General features: G+C 34.5%; 1 pseudogene; it reads right to left on the bottom strand.

Moving 5' to 3' along the window:
- Positions 1 to 10,510: 10,510 nt before the first annotated feature.
- LOC131415050 (UDP-GalNAc:beta-1,3-N-acetylgalactosaminyltransferase 1-like) overlaps positions 10,511 to 12,682 on the bottom strand; it is a 43,212-nt pseudogene continuing 41,040 nt past the window's right edge.

Below are 12,682 nucleotides of genomic sequence, written 5' to 3'. Positions count from 1 at the left end.
GGCCCAGAGTCGGCAGGAGCTGCAGGCCGCTCAGGGATCTGCACTCGCGTCTGTCACGAAGGGCCCTGGTGCTGGCAGGTCGGCGACAGAACAGCGGGCGGCTCCCGCGAGGGGGCCCTCGCCATCCCGCTGGCGCCCCCCCGTAGCCCCTCAGACCCTGTGTGGCGCAGACTGAGGACCAGGGCGTCGTTGTCACGGCCACCCTTACGTTTCGCAGGAAGATTACGTGAACGCACAGAGATACGGCACCCAGTGCTGAAAATCTAAAACCTGAGTTCCTTCAATTCAATAGTTAGGATTAAAATAACTTTTAAAAATATTTTCTATGAAACATAGTTTACAAACACAATGCAGTGTTTCACTGAAAATAGAGCGTTTATTTTGTGTTACTAGATCTTGGTAGCATTAAAGTGGAATTGATCTTCATATTATTCCTATTTTAAAAAAAGTATTCTTTAAAATTATCTACCCTGAGGCCTCTGGAATAGGCTGAAGGTTGTCTTGCTTACTGTATCCCAAATCCTTGAGTTTCAAATAATGTAATATTTCCTCTCTTATATCTCCAGTAGCTCGTAAATTTTAATTCATCAACATTTCCTTCAGTTATTGTTGCTGAACACCTACTGTCCACGAAACAGTGTTATTGTCTCACAGTGGAAAAAATGAGTTCAAGAAATGAGTAAATATTTAATATTTACTTGATCCTTAGATATTATATTTTATCTGTAACCTTAAAAAAGAATTTCCACAAGACAATTTGAGCAATTGTAGCATTTGACAGCAATTTTTTTATGTTAATCAAAGATATTTGGAGATTTGTTTTGTTTTTTGAATTTAAATTAGTTTTTTTATGGGTTATATCTACAGCATGGGCAATGTAGGTATTTTCCACTTTACTAAACTCTTTTTAAAATGAGAAAATGTTAATTAAATATTGTCATTCATTAAAATTTACAGGTCATGAAAGAGATAGTGCCAAATGTCTTATTTGTATAATGTTGCAAGTTTATTAGGAATTTTGCCACTACTGATTTGATTCATATGTAAATTGCCTCAAAGTAAAATTAACCTGTCATTCTTATAATTATTAATTACGCAATTATTTTATAGGCAAGAAGCAAGAAAGAAAAAGAATATTAGATATATTAATGCCAGAAATCAATTATAATATTATTTACTATACAAGTAATTATGGTTTTGATCTCCTTTTATTTCACTGTAATACCATATTATCAAAATATGTAATTAAATTTGTTAATCATTCATTACATAAAGGAGAAATGCACGGAACAGCTACGTTAAGGAAGCCACAGATCATGGCAGTGTTAATTCTGTAATATGGTAATAAATTCTGATGTCTAGAGCATGGTCTCTGCCTTCCCATGCAGTTCATCTACAGCTGTCTACTTCAGGTCTTCTCCAGCACAACCATTCCTATTTGTTTTATTAAAAAAAAAGGATTTAAAGATTGCAAATAATCCACTTGAAGGCACACTCCCTCCCCTTTAAGTATGACTGTCTTTACAAATGCAATGAATTGTGATTAGAAATATTTTTGATGGCCTCTTGCAGTCATACCCTGACTACTACATTAGTTGTGGCGTGTATAACAGATACTTATTATTTTATTAGAAATCGTAGAAAATCAATGTGCTAGTCTAAAAACTGTTCCCGTGATGCAGCTGAAAGCGTGCGGTGTTCATCCAGACTTGGTTTTGACACAAGGATCTCTCAATTACTAGCTGAATGTTACTTAATCTGAGCCTCAACTTTCACCAATGGAAGAATAACTTTGAAAAATTTTTCTGAAAATTAGATATAGTATGAAAAACATAGGGACTTTTTATGTTAGAATAATAACTCAGCTACTCAATATATTAGCATAAAATAGACCCCAAGTGTGCAAGTATTAAAATTTAGCAGGGTCTATGTTGAGATGTACTACTTGGAATTCAACTCTCTATATAACAATTATATTCAACTTGCTTTTGTAATAAAATGTATACATAAAACATAAACATAAATATAACAAAGGAAGTAAATTTTAATTAACTCTGAAGTTGACGGTACATGTCTAAATCAGTTTGCACTAATAGGTTCTGAATATCTTTGAGGAGCAATTATTTTCCTTAAAATTAAACACAGGTTTCATTTCTAGATACATTTATCATATGAATATGCTGCCTAATTTGTTTTAATATACTTCTCCTAGATTAGAATTCCATTACCTGTGTGCTAATCTGGAAGTGAATAAGGATCTCATGTCAAAAACTCATCTTTAAAGATTTATTTATAAAATTAATATGTTATAGACACAGAGAATAGATTGGTGCTTATCAGAGGGGAAGGGAGCGGGGGAGGACAAGAGACTTAAAAGGGCACGTGTGTGCGGTGATGGATGGCAATTAGACTTTGAGTGGTGAACACAATGTAGTCGTCACAGAAATCAAAATATAATGATGTACACCTGAAATTTATATAATGTTACAAACCAATGTTACTTCAATAAAAAATTTAAAAATATTAATATGTGAAATTATACTTCAAATGATTTAGATTATTGAATTCTGCACTTGTTTGCAAGTGAAATGCAATAAATATAGTCAAACTTTCAAAGTGATGCAGGGAATAGTTGAGTGACAGACAAAGTTTACTTAAACTTTAATTTACTGAGATCAATTAATTGTGGGTATGTTACACAATTTGTAGACATCAGTGGATACATAATTATTGCATTGATTAATTCTCCTGGTCTACCTCTGTGGTCGGTACAGCCAGCAGAGAAATGTGGACTGTAACTAAAAAAAAATAGTTTCCCTCATTTAGTCAGTCCATAAAGAAAGTATAACATATTCCAGGATAATAGTGCTTATTCCCAGAGGAATATAAACCCTTTCTTTTCCAGGATACTATTAGTTAATTTTATTTTTTGATTACTCATCCTGAAAGAAGGCGTCCTGCACCAACTCTGGCTCAGTGCATCCTCCTGGAGATATGCGTGACCTCCTCAGGAAGATTAAAACTGTGCTGCTCTGCAGGATCAATTCTTCCGCACATTCACTAACTAATTTAAAGACTATAAGCAAGGGGAAATGCATTACTTCTACTTTTAATTTTCAGATATTTATAGTTGGCTACTCCATGCTTAAGACATTCGTGCAAGTTTAAATATAACATGGTTCAAAGAGATGTTAGTGTAGCTAAGTCGCATATGAATAAAAAGCTTATTGGAGCTCCTGTTTGATTTTATTCTTCAAGCCAATGACTTAATTAGCACCGACTGCAAGAAAAGTATTACATACTTTATTCAGTACGTAATTTGGTGATGCCAACTATTTATATTTCCTTATCAAACTAAACACCTTAATATTGAGAATTGAAACTATGTTACTCCACATTTTGAAAAGCAAAAATTATTTACATGAGTAAATACTAAGTATTAATTGTGAACACATGTACATCATTATCTTTGTATTCTAATGAAACAATGAAATAAATTATTTTACTACCTGTAAAAAATCTAAAGAATAATCATATAATCAATAATATGAATGTGACTTTTTCTTACATAAATCTATTTTGAAATTTGCCCAGCAATTAAAATTTAATTTATATTATTATGATAATACTAATACATGTATTCTTATATACTCTAAACTGATATAATAAAAAAGAAAGTAAGAGGGTGTTATTTAGAGCTCAGTTCTATGAATTTAAGGGTAATAATAATCTTAGTACATAAAAAGAAGTATAAATATTCTTAATTACTACTGATAATAGCCGACATTAATTACATTCTAAGAGAGGCAGCATTGAATGTGAGTACTCTGGGAATGGCAGTTGTGAAGACTAATACTTAGTCTCAATCTATCACTAAATTATCCCAATTTATCTACAAAATAATGGCACTGGACAAAATAATGTAGGAAGTCTTATCTGGCTCTAGATTTCTATAATTTTGAGGTTTCCTCATTCAAAAAAACACAATCGATTATTTGTTATAAAAATAAAATATGCAGACAGAGATTATCCTAATAAATGATAGCTTAATCTAGATGCCATATGTCTCAATCATGGTGTTGATAATGGCTTGGCCATTAAGAGACAGTAAACATGGTTTAATACAAAATTAGCTTCTTTCTGTTTGTGTTTAGCTGTATATTATTTTTTAAATGCTTTTATATAGTATGAATTATAATGTACACATAAATAATTAAATGTTTGTCAAATTTTTCTATGCCAGTGTCTATAGTGTAGAAGCATTTAATGTCAATTTTATAATATTAATTATGAATGAAGGCACCAGATTGGCTACTAAACATTTTTATTGCAATTATCTTGCATGGATGGATACACTGTAATTAGTTAAAAATTTACTGTCAGAAGTTAATTGTGCTTCTAAGTGAAGTACAGAACCTCAAACCTCACTTGAATGATGTGGTAGCTTAAAAATGGTTGCAGTTATGTTGGACAGATGCACTATTAAATGTCTGGAATAGATGATCTCTTCCCATAAGATCATGTCTGTGTATCAGACTCTTAACTTGATTCTAAACTTGAAGACAATCTGGGCATACGAAGAGTCCCATAGGGTAAGCGTCATGTAAAAAAGAAAACAAAACAACAACAACACAAACGCCAAAACCTGGAAGTGAAGAGAATTGAGGCAAAGGCTAGAGAAGTGTTTGAAAGGGGGACTGTTCATATTGAGTCCAGAAGTAGACCAGTCAATGACATCGTCCTGGAGCCAATTTTCATCAAATTCATATCTGAGACTTAGGATAAAAGAGTTGAAAGTTATTTTTTTTTATTGTAAAACCTTGCAGGAAAAAAGTGAGTGCATATTTACCAGCTTTGAGTCCCAAAATCTTGGCAGCTTCAGTGTATAAATATGGTGGAAATGTGTGTCCTTCACACAGCCAACTACCGCAGTATGGAGCCCTTGCAGCCCATCTATGAGTTGCAGGAATAATGTTATCAATTTTGGTGGGCATAAGCAGAAGATAGTCAATTTGATTGACAAAACTTTATGGTGTATATTGGTTTGGTGTTTGTTTTGTTTTGTTTTAACAGAAGAAGCAATAGGAATTATCTTCAAAGAAAGACTGATTAAGTAGAGCTAGACTCACAAAGGAAGTGCAGTAACGTATCAAAATTCAGGATAGGACCCCCAATCTCTGTAAAGATCCAGCTGTTTTGCGTGGAGGATTGGAGGCCACACCAGAGATACTAGTCTGTGACAGCAGTGGAAGGATTTTTAAGCCTTGGCTAATGGGAATTTTGGGAGAAACAACCGATTAAGTATGGCAGCAGACCAGCCCAAGAGTAAATAGAAATGATTTGGAAAGTTGAATAAAAAAAAATTTTACTCGAATAGCTAAGAAATTCAGGAAAATGTGTGTGTGTGTGTGTGTGTGAGATACTATATGGGTATAATTACCGTATTACTTCTAACAGGCGATTTTTCACATTTAGGTGGTGCGAAATCCTTTTTGGGGTTTCAGTCTATATTTCACTAAACGAGAATGTAATACAAAATTTTATCAGGTTTACATTTACATGTTCAACCACGTTTTCAGATTCAGTTATCTACAGTTAGCTTGATTAGGACATTAGAATAAAAACACACCTTTACCGTCCCCAAACACCATGCAGGAGAGCCTTCCTTGCAGAGTGGAGACGCTTCTCATGGAATAAGCAGACCAGGCTGAGTTGCCAGGAGCAGTTTGTGTTTTCTCCACACCAGCCCCCAAATCAAACACAGCACCATAAGTGCTTGTACATATCCTCAGATGATAGAGTCCTAATTAATCCTGAGAGAGAAGGTACAAATAAATGTCATGTGCCTTTAGGTTTCCTGATGCACCATTTGAAAATGTTAGCAGATTAAATCAAGGAATTCCTTCTCTCCTTTTTCTTTCAGTTTGGTTTATTTTTTTCTAAAAATCTCCAGGTAGAAAAAATACAATGGGTTTTCTTGTAGAGAAAATTAAATGTAAGATTGAATTATGCACATTATGATATGTTTGCTTATCTTAATGGTAAAGTTGAATAGTCTTTCTTCATTCATTTCATCCCTCAATGATCTCTCTGAGGAATTGTACCATAGATTAAATAAAGAATTTTTAAGGGAAAACAGACCTCTATTAGCTTATTATGCTTGCCTTCCATTTTTGTCTTGCTTCTGTCTTCTGTATATACCTGCTCCGCTGTGCCCTTTTTTTCCTAGAAATATTTTTGAATAAAACAAAACATAAAAATTGCATGTATGAGCAAGACTGAACAAATTCATATCGTCCAATGTAAGTGGATATTTGTGGTATCACACCAATAATTTTCAGGACAGAGTATTTTATTGTTTGTTTGCTTGTTTTAAGAAACTATTCTTTGTCTTCTTTTCTGTCTGTTTAATCAGGGCAAATAATGATCTTCATTTTCATTATGGTTTTTATACTCCAGAAAGTTTAAAGCAAATATATTTTGAAATGACAAAAACACATTAAATTCTCAAACACATTAAACTCCAAAATTACAATTTAAGTCAGATAATGAGCATATAAACATACATAAAGAAATTTGCAAACATCTGTGTAACTCTAAAAGACTAGAATTTAGTCAGGTGTCATTAAATATGTTAGAGATGAACTTTTGTGAGAGACTCTTTAGAACGTTTGTTTTATTTTTTGTTATTGAAATGCTTTGCAGGCAAATTTAATTTTTGACATTTCTTGGAGGACCTTACTAAAGCTAAGTCTACACAACTACTTTATCCAACAACATACACCTGCAAATCAATATTTTAATGGATCAGTCAATAAACGAAAATCTAGAGATACCAGGAATTTGGGGTTATGTTGGGAATGCCAATACTATCTTTGATTTGGGGAGAGGACTGGGGATGAGGGCAAATAGTACTCTCCTAATTAGGCTGAAATATTTTCATAGTATACAAAATATGTATTGCATGAGAATTGAAATGCAATTGTATCTAGCTAACGAAAACAATTGGCGCCCAGTTTGTTAACATCATACCCTCAATGTCCATCCACGTTGTTGCAAATGGGACTATTTTGTCTTTTTTTATGGTTGAGTGGCTGAGTAGTATTCCATTGTCTATATATATATATACACCACACCTTCTTTATCCATTCATAAATGGAAAGGCACTTGGGTTGCTCCCACATCTTGACTGTTGTGAATAATGCTGCAATGAACAAAGGGTGCATAAATCTCTTTGGATTGTTGATTTCAAGTTCTTGTGATAAATACCCAGTAGTGGGATAGCTGGATCGTATGGTATTTCCATTTTTAATTTTTTGAGAAATCTCCATACTGTTTTCCATAGTGGCTGCACCAGTTTGCATGCCCCCCAGGAATGTGTGAGGGTTCCCTTTTCTCCACATCCTCTTCTACATTTGTTATTTTTTGTCTTGGTGATTATAACCTTTCTGACTAGTGTAAGGTGATATCTCATCATGGTTTTGATTTGCATTTCCCTAATAATTAATGATGTTGAACATCTTTTCATGTGTCTGTTGGCCATCAGTATATTTTTTTTGGAAAAATATCTGTCACTTCCTCTGCCCATTTTTTGATCAGGTTGTTTGTTTTTTTGTTGTTGAGTTGGAAAGAAAAAGAGTAAAGCATCCAGGAATAAATTTAACCAAAGTGATGAAAGACATATACACTAAAAACTATAAGACATTATTGAAAGAAACTGAGGAAAATATAAAGAAATGGAAAGATATTCCATGCTCATGGATTGGAAGAATAAACATAATTAAAATGCCCATATTACCTAAAGCAATCTACAGATTCAATGCAATCCCAATCAGAATCCCGATAACATTCTTCATGGAAATAGAATAAAGAATCCTAAAATTTATATGGAACAACCAAAGACCTTTGAATATCAAAGCAATCCTGTGAAAAAAGAGTGAAGCTGGAGGCATCTCAATCCCTGACTTCAAAATATACTACAAAGCTATGGTAATCAAAACAGCATGGTACTGGGGAAAAAAAAAAATAACAAACAGACACAAAGATCAATAGAACAGAATTGAGAGCCCAGAAATAAAACCACACATCTGGATCGTTAATCTTTGACAAAAGAGCCAAGAACATGCAATGGAGAAAGGAAAGTCTCTTCAATAAATGGTGCTGGGAAAACTGGACAGCCACATGCAAAAGAATGAAACTAGACCACTATCTTACACCATACACAAAAATTAACTCAAAATGGATTAAAGACTTGAATGTAAGACCTGAAACCATAAAACTCCTATATATTTTTTTCCATGAGAACCATTTCCATATCTCTAAAGGCTTAAGAGGAGGAATGTTTCATAAAACATTATATTGCCTTAGATTCAAAACATAGGCCGTGTGTGTGTGTGTGTGTGTGTCTGGGCAAATAGTGAATGTCACTGCCACATATAATTTATTTCCTTGAGCTGAGATATATATATTTTTAAAATGGTATTTCTTTTTAAATAGCAAAAGCTTGTCATATTATATTGTACTAGGCATTCAAATCTAAAGTATTTTGGAGAAAATAATTTTTGGTACAGAGATTCAAAAGTTTGTTTTCCAGTTCTCTCTGCCTTCAAGTCGGTGATGTCTTGCACCAGGCTTACAAAAATCTACATAGAGGCTTAATAGTACACAAAAATAAATAACAGATTCCATATAAAAACTTATGAAATAATTCCATCAAGTTAGTGACAATATTTCAGCCTCAAACATATCAGAAAAAAATACTTTACTTAGATGGTCCATTTCCTCTACCTTTAAGTGGATCTTTCTTTCCTGAGTGAAGGGAAAGATGCTGACAAGTATGTTATGAAAGTTGTTACATTGTTGAAATCACCATGACCCTAAAATGTGAAATGAAATTAGTTTTAATAATATCTCAGATTTATTAGAATTATTTTGTTTTACTTTTGCCAATCTTTTGACAGGCAATGCCCCCTGGGGAATACTGAAGGGGTTCTGTTGGAGTTTTCATGTTTGGGGTCACACTGGGAAACCAGCAAAAAGCCTCCTATCTTGTTGAGGAGACAATTGTGCAGCCTAAATGTTGGTCTGTTTAGATCCCACCTTTGAATAATCTTGCAGATGACGCAAGCTAATAGAACTCTCAAAAGTCGATGTAAAAAAATCAGAAAGCTAATTGATTTTTTTTTTCCTCTTTATTCTCAAACTGATTGTTAATGAGAAAACACACGGAACAGATTAATAATGGGACTTGAATCTTTAGTCTTTTCTTTCCAACTCAAGTACACTCTTTTCATAATATTCTGGTCATCAGTTTCTCTCTTTTCTTTTTTCCCTTCAGAGTGCTTTACAAAAGGAAATGTGCTGCCTGGCCTTCTATATTATTCCCAATTTCCAGGTGGAAAAATGAGACAGATGAAGTGACATCTAAAAACAATGGGGATTATATTTTTAAAAACAAGACAGATCTTCTTGCTTTAATTCTTCTCTACATTACCATGGTAAAATATTGATCAAAGTCCAAGAGATTACTGATACACAATACTGACCAATGACTTCACATTAATGGAGCTATCAATAATAAATTCATCAGTGAAGTAACTGGAAAAAAGTTCAAATGTACAGGGTGATTCACTATTCTGTTTATACAGATTTGAAACAACCATAACGTTTGAACACCCAGAAAGGTCTAAGTAACATTAAACAATAATCGATACCTCTGAAATACTGCAATATCTTGACGAACTTTCTTTTTTTTTTTAAAGTCTCTCTTTCTTTTTTATTTTTAATAATTTTATTTATTTATTTTTTCCCCCAAAGCCCCAGTAGATAGTTGTATGTCATAGCTGCACATCCTTCTAGTTGCTGTATGTGGGACACGGCCTCATCATGGCCAGAGAAGCGGTGCATTGGTGCGCGCCCGGGATCCGAACCCGGGCCACCAGTAGCGGAGCACGCACTTAACCGTTAAGCCACGGGGCCCGCCCTTGAAGAACTTTCTAAATGACCAAAAAGAGATGAAATTTTGTTGGGTATAACTTTAGTTGTTTTTTTACACAGAATTATATTATTTCTAAAAATTGGTAATCCATGTAAGATACACACAAAACCCTTAACTGACTAGATTGTTCAATGAATAGAATTCCACGTAGCTTTGCTGTTATGCACTAAGGAGCTTATAATTCAACAAAACCCTTTCAAGAAGTTCTAGTCTATAGAATGACGTGTTCAAATGGTTTGGTCCTATTAATTTTATTAACAAAATCCTCAGATTCCTTTATGAGAAGTTTAACTCCTCTGAATATCATTTTTAAAGGGCCTGACTTGATTTTTCAAAATAAATCACAAGTGGAACTCTCCAGTCTCCAGTCTATGGGTTCTTCACGAGTTTCAGTTCAGTGTAAGCCTGCACAGTGACCTCCCATGAGTTTTCCATTGGAGATTTTACAGCGCCAACTTTAACACATTCCACAAAGCTTCCTGTCCTTCTTTAGGCTTTTGGTAGAATGTCAAATTAATAATGGCATGTGGTGTTCCTTAGCATAACCTGCCAAAATGTGTTAAGGTCCTTGGAAGAAAAGCCATGGGCTGCAATCACACGTCTGAGTTGACAGACACCCAAGTGGATCCTATATAAAAAGAAAAGGTTTGTGTCTTCCAGAATACGAACGTCCACTTTTAGTAAATTCAAGCATATCCCAACATAAACATCTTCAAACTTGATGGGTTTTACATGACTCATCATTTCACAGATTCTTGGCCCCAAATCTCTGGCCGTTATATAACCCAACCCACTCTAGCAGGGAGGAAACACCTTGAAGGGATACTCCTGGTATGAAATATGGGTTTTTTTGGTAAAATCCTCTATAGGGATAATTATCAATTAGAGGATAACCTGTGAAAAACTTCTCTGAGTGGTTTAAATTTAAATTATACTTCACTAAATTGCCAGTATTGATGAAAACATCAGTGTCTGTCTTCATGATGTACTTAGTATGGGGGCAAAACTCAGTTACTCACTTGAATGTCATCATTGTTTTCAAGGTCAGGTTATTATGTGTGTCTAAAAAGTCTTGTTGGATTATGTCGCCATAAAGAAGGTGTTCGTCCTCTAAGGACAATGCTAACACTTGGTCTTCCCCTTCCCCTTGTCGGCCTAATAAGAAAAATGTAAGAACCTCATATCCCCACCAAGACTTTTTTTCACCCCAAGTAACTCTAATGGCCGATCTGGCTTTCACATCTGAGGTGTGAAGTCACCAGGATGACAAGAAATGGGTTTTGAAGAGAGCAGTTTGAATGCTCTCGAAGGGTAAAGCGAAAGTCTTGTCTGTAAATTGGCTCATAATTGTAGAAGTATGTCCAGCTTACATGTTTGATCACGTTGTCCTGGGGCAGGCTGAGGTACCACATCACCAGGAGACTCAGGAGCGACAGCAGCAGGAGGCTCCATTTGAGGGATCTCAGTGACATCCTGCTCGGAAGGCTGGTCCTGGAGCCAGGGCCATCCACAGCGGTTCAGAAGCACCCGAGCTTCAGGTTCTTCTTCTTGGTTTATTTCTTGTGAGTGAAAGACCTTCAATTTCCTCAACTGAACATTCAGTAGTAAGTAGTAGTCAAAAATAATGCCTGGAATTTTTACTAAAACAGAGACTGTCAGATTGGATTAAAATTCTGCCAGGTACGGTTTATCAGACACATGCCTGTAGGGTTTCAGATGAGACTAAAGCACTAGCTGAGTTTTTTGTTGTTTTCGGTATTCCATGCTTTAATTAAAACAGATTTGCTGTGAACTACTCCTGCACACGGTGAGTACCCGGCTCCAACACATTGATTTTTAAATCAAACTATAAAAGCCAAGAGAGTCTGATTTTCCTATCACCTGACAAAAATAATTTTGTTCTCTGTGAGCGAGCTACCTGGGATTTGAAGGTTGCTTGGTGATCAATCTCAATATGTAGACTGATACATGGTTTAGGCCCTCAAGACCAACACGAATAAATGTGAGAGAAAATCAACTTCAGAGGAAGTAGCTAACACTCCATTCCCAGGAGATTATGGCTTTTAGCTCCTCTTATATAGATATTTCTGTTGAGTTTCAGCCTTGCAGCGTAAACCTCGCCACCCACCCCTCTTCTTCCATGAGTAACTGGATGCATTAACATTTAATACGTGATTATTTCATATTCATTTAAATGATGGAAATAGTTTCCATATATCATAATTTTAATCTTTGTATATAAAATAATAAATGGTGCTTTAGTCCAAAATGTTTAAAAGTATTTTACTTATTTTGTAAATATGTAAATATATTTGTCTCATACTAGAGCCTATTCTTATTACAAAGAAGAAAGTTTGCATCATTAGTGGGAGTCAAACAGTCATCAAACATATTTTGCTAATTTATCAAGTTATTGATACGAAAGTAGAAAAAGGAGAAGAGATAGTCTGACAGTCTGATTTTATAACCTTGACAGCACCTGTTTTTACAGTGCTTAATTTGGCATTGGTATTATGGCAAAAATTTTGAAAAAATGTTATTTACTAAAAATCTATAATTAGAAAGTATAGTGTTATCAAATAGGTTTTGTGTAATTATGAAGACCAATTACATTTTAACATTCAGCCAAAGTCAGTTTTTTGAAACCATTTTCTTGGTGAAATTAAATTGGACCTGTTAATCAAT

The sequence above is a fragment of the Diceros bicornis genome, chromosome 15, assembly GCF_020826845.1.
Source record: "Diceros bicornis minor isolate mBicDic1 chromosome 15, mDicBic1.mat.cur, whole genome shotgun sequence".
In the NCBI taxonomy this organism is placed as follows: Eukaryota; Metazoa; Chordata; class Mammalia; order Perissodactyla; family Rhinocerotidae; genus Diceros; species Diceros bicornis.
The sequence above is the reverse complement of the archived record's forward strand: the minus strand, read 5'-3'. Positions and strand labels throughout refer to the sequence as shown.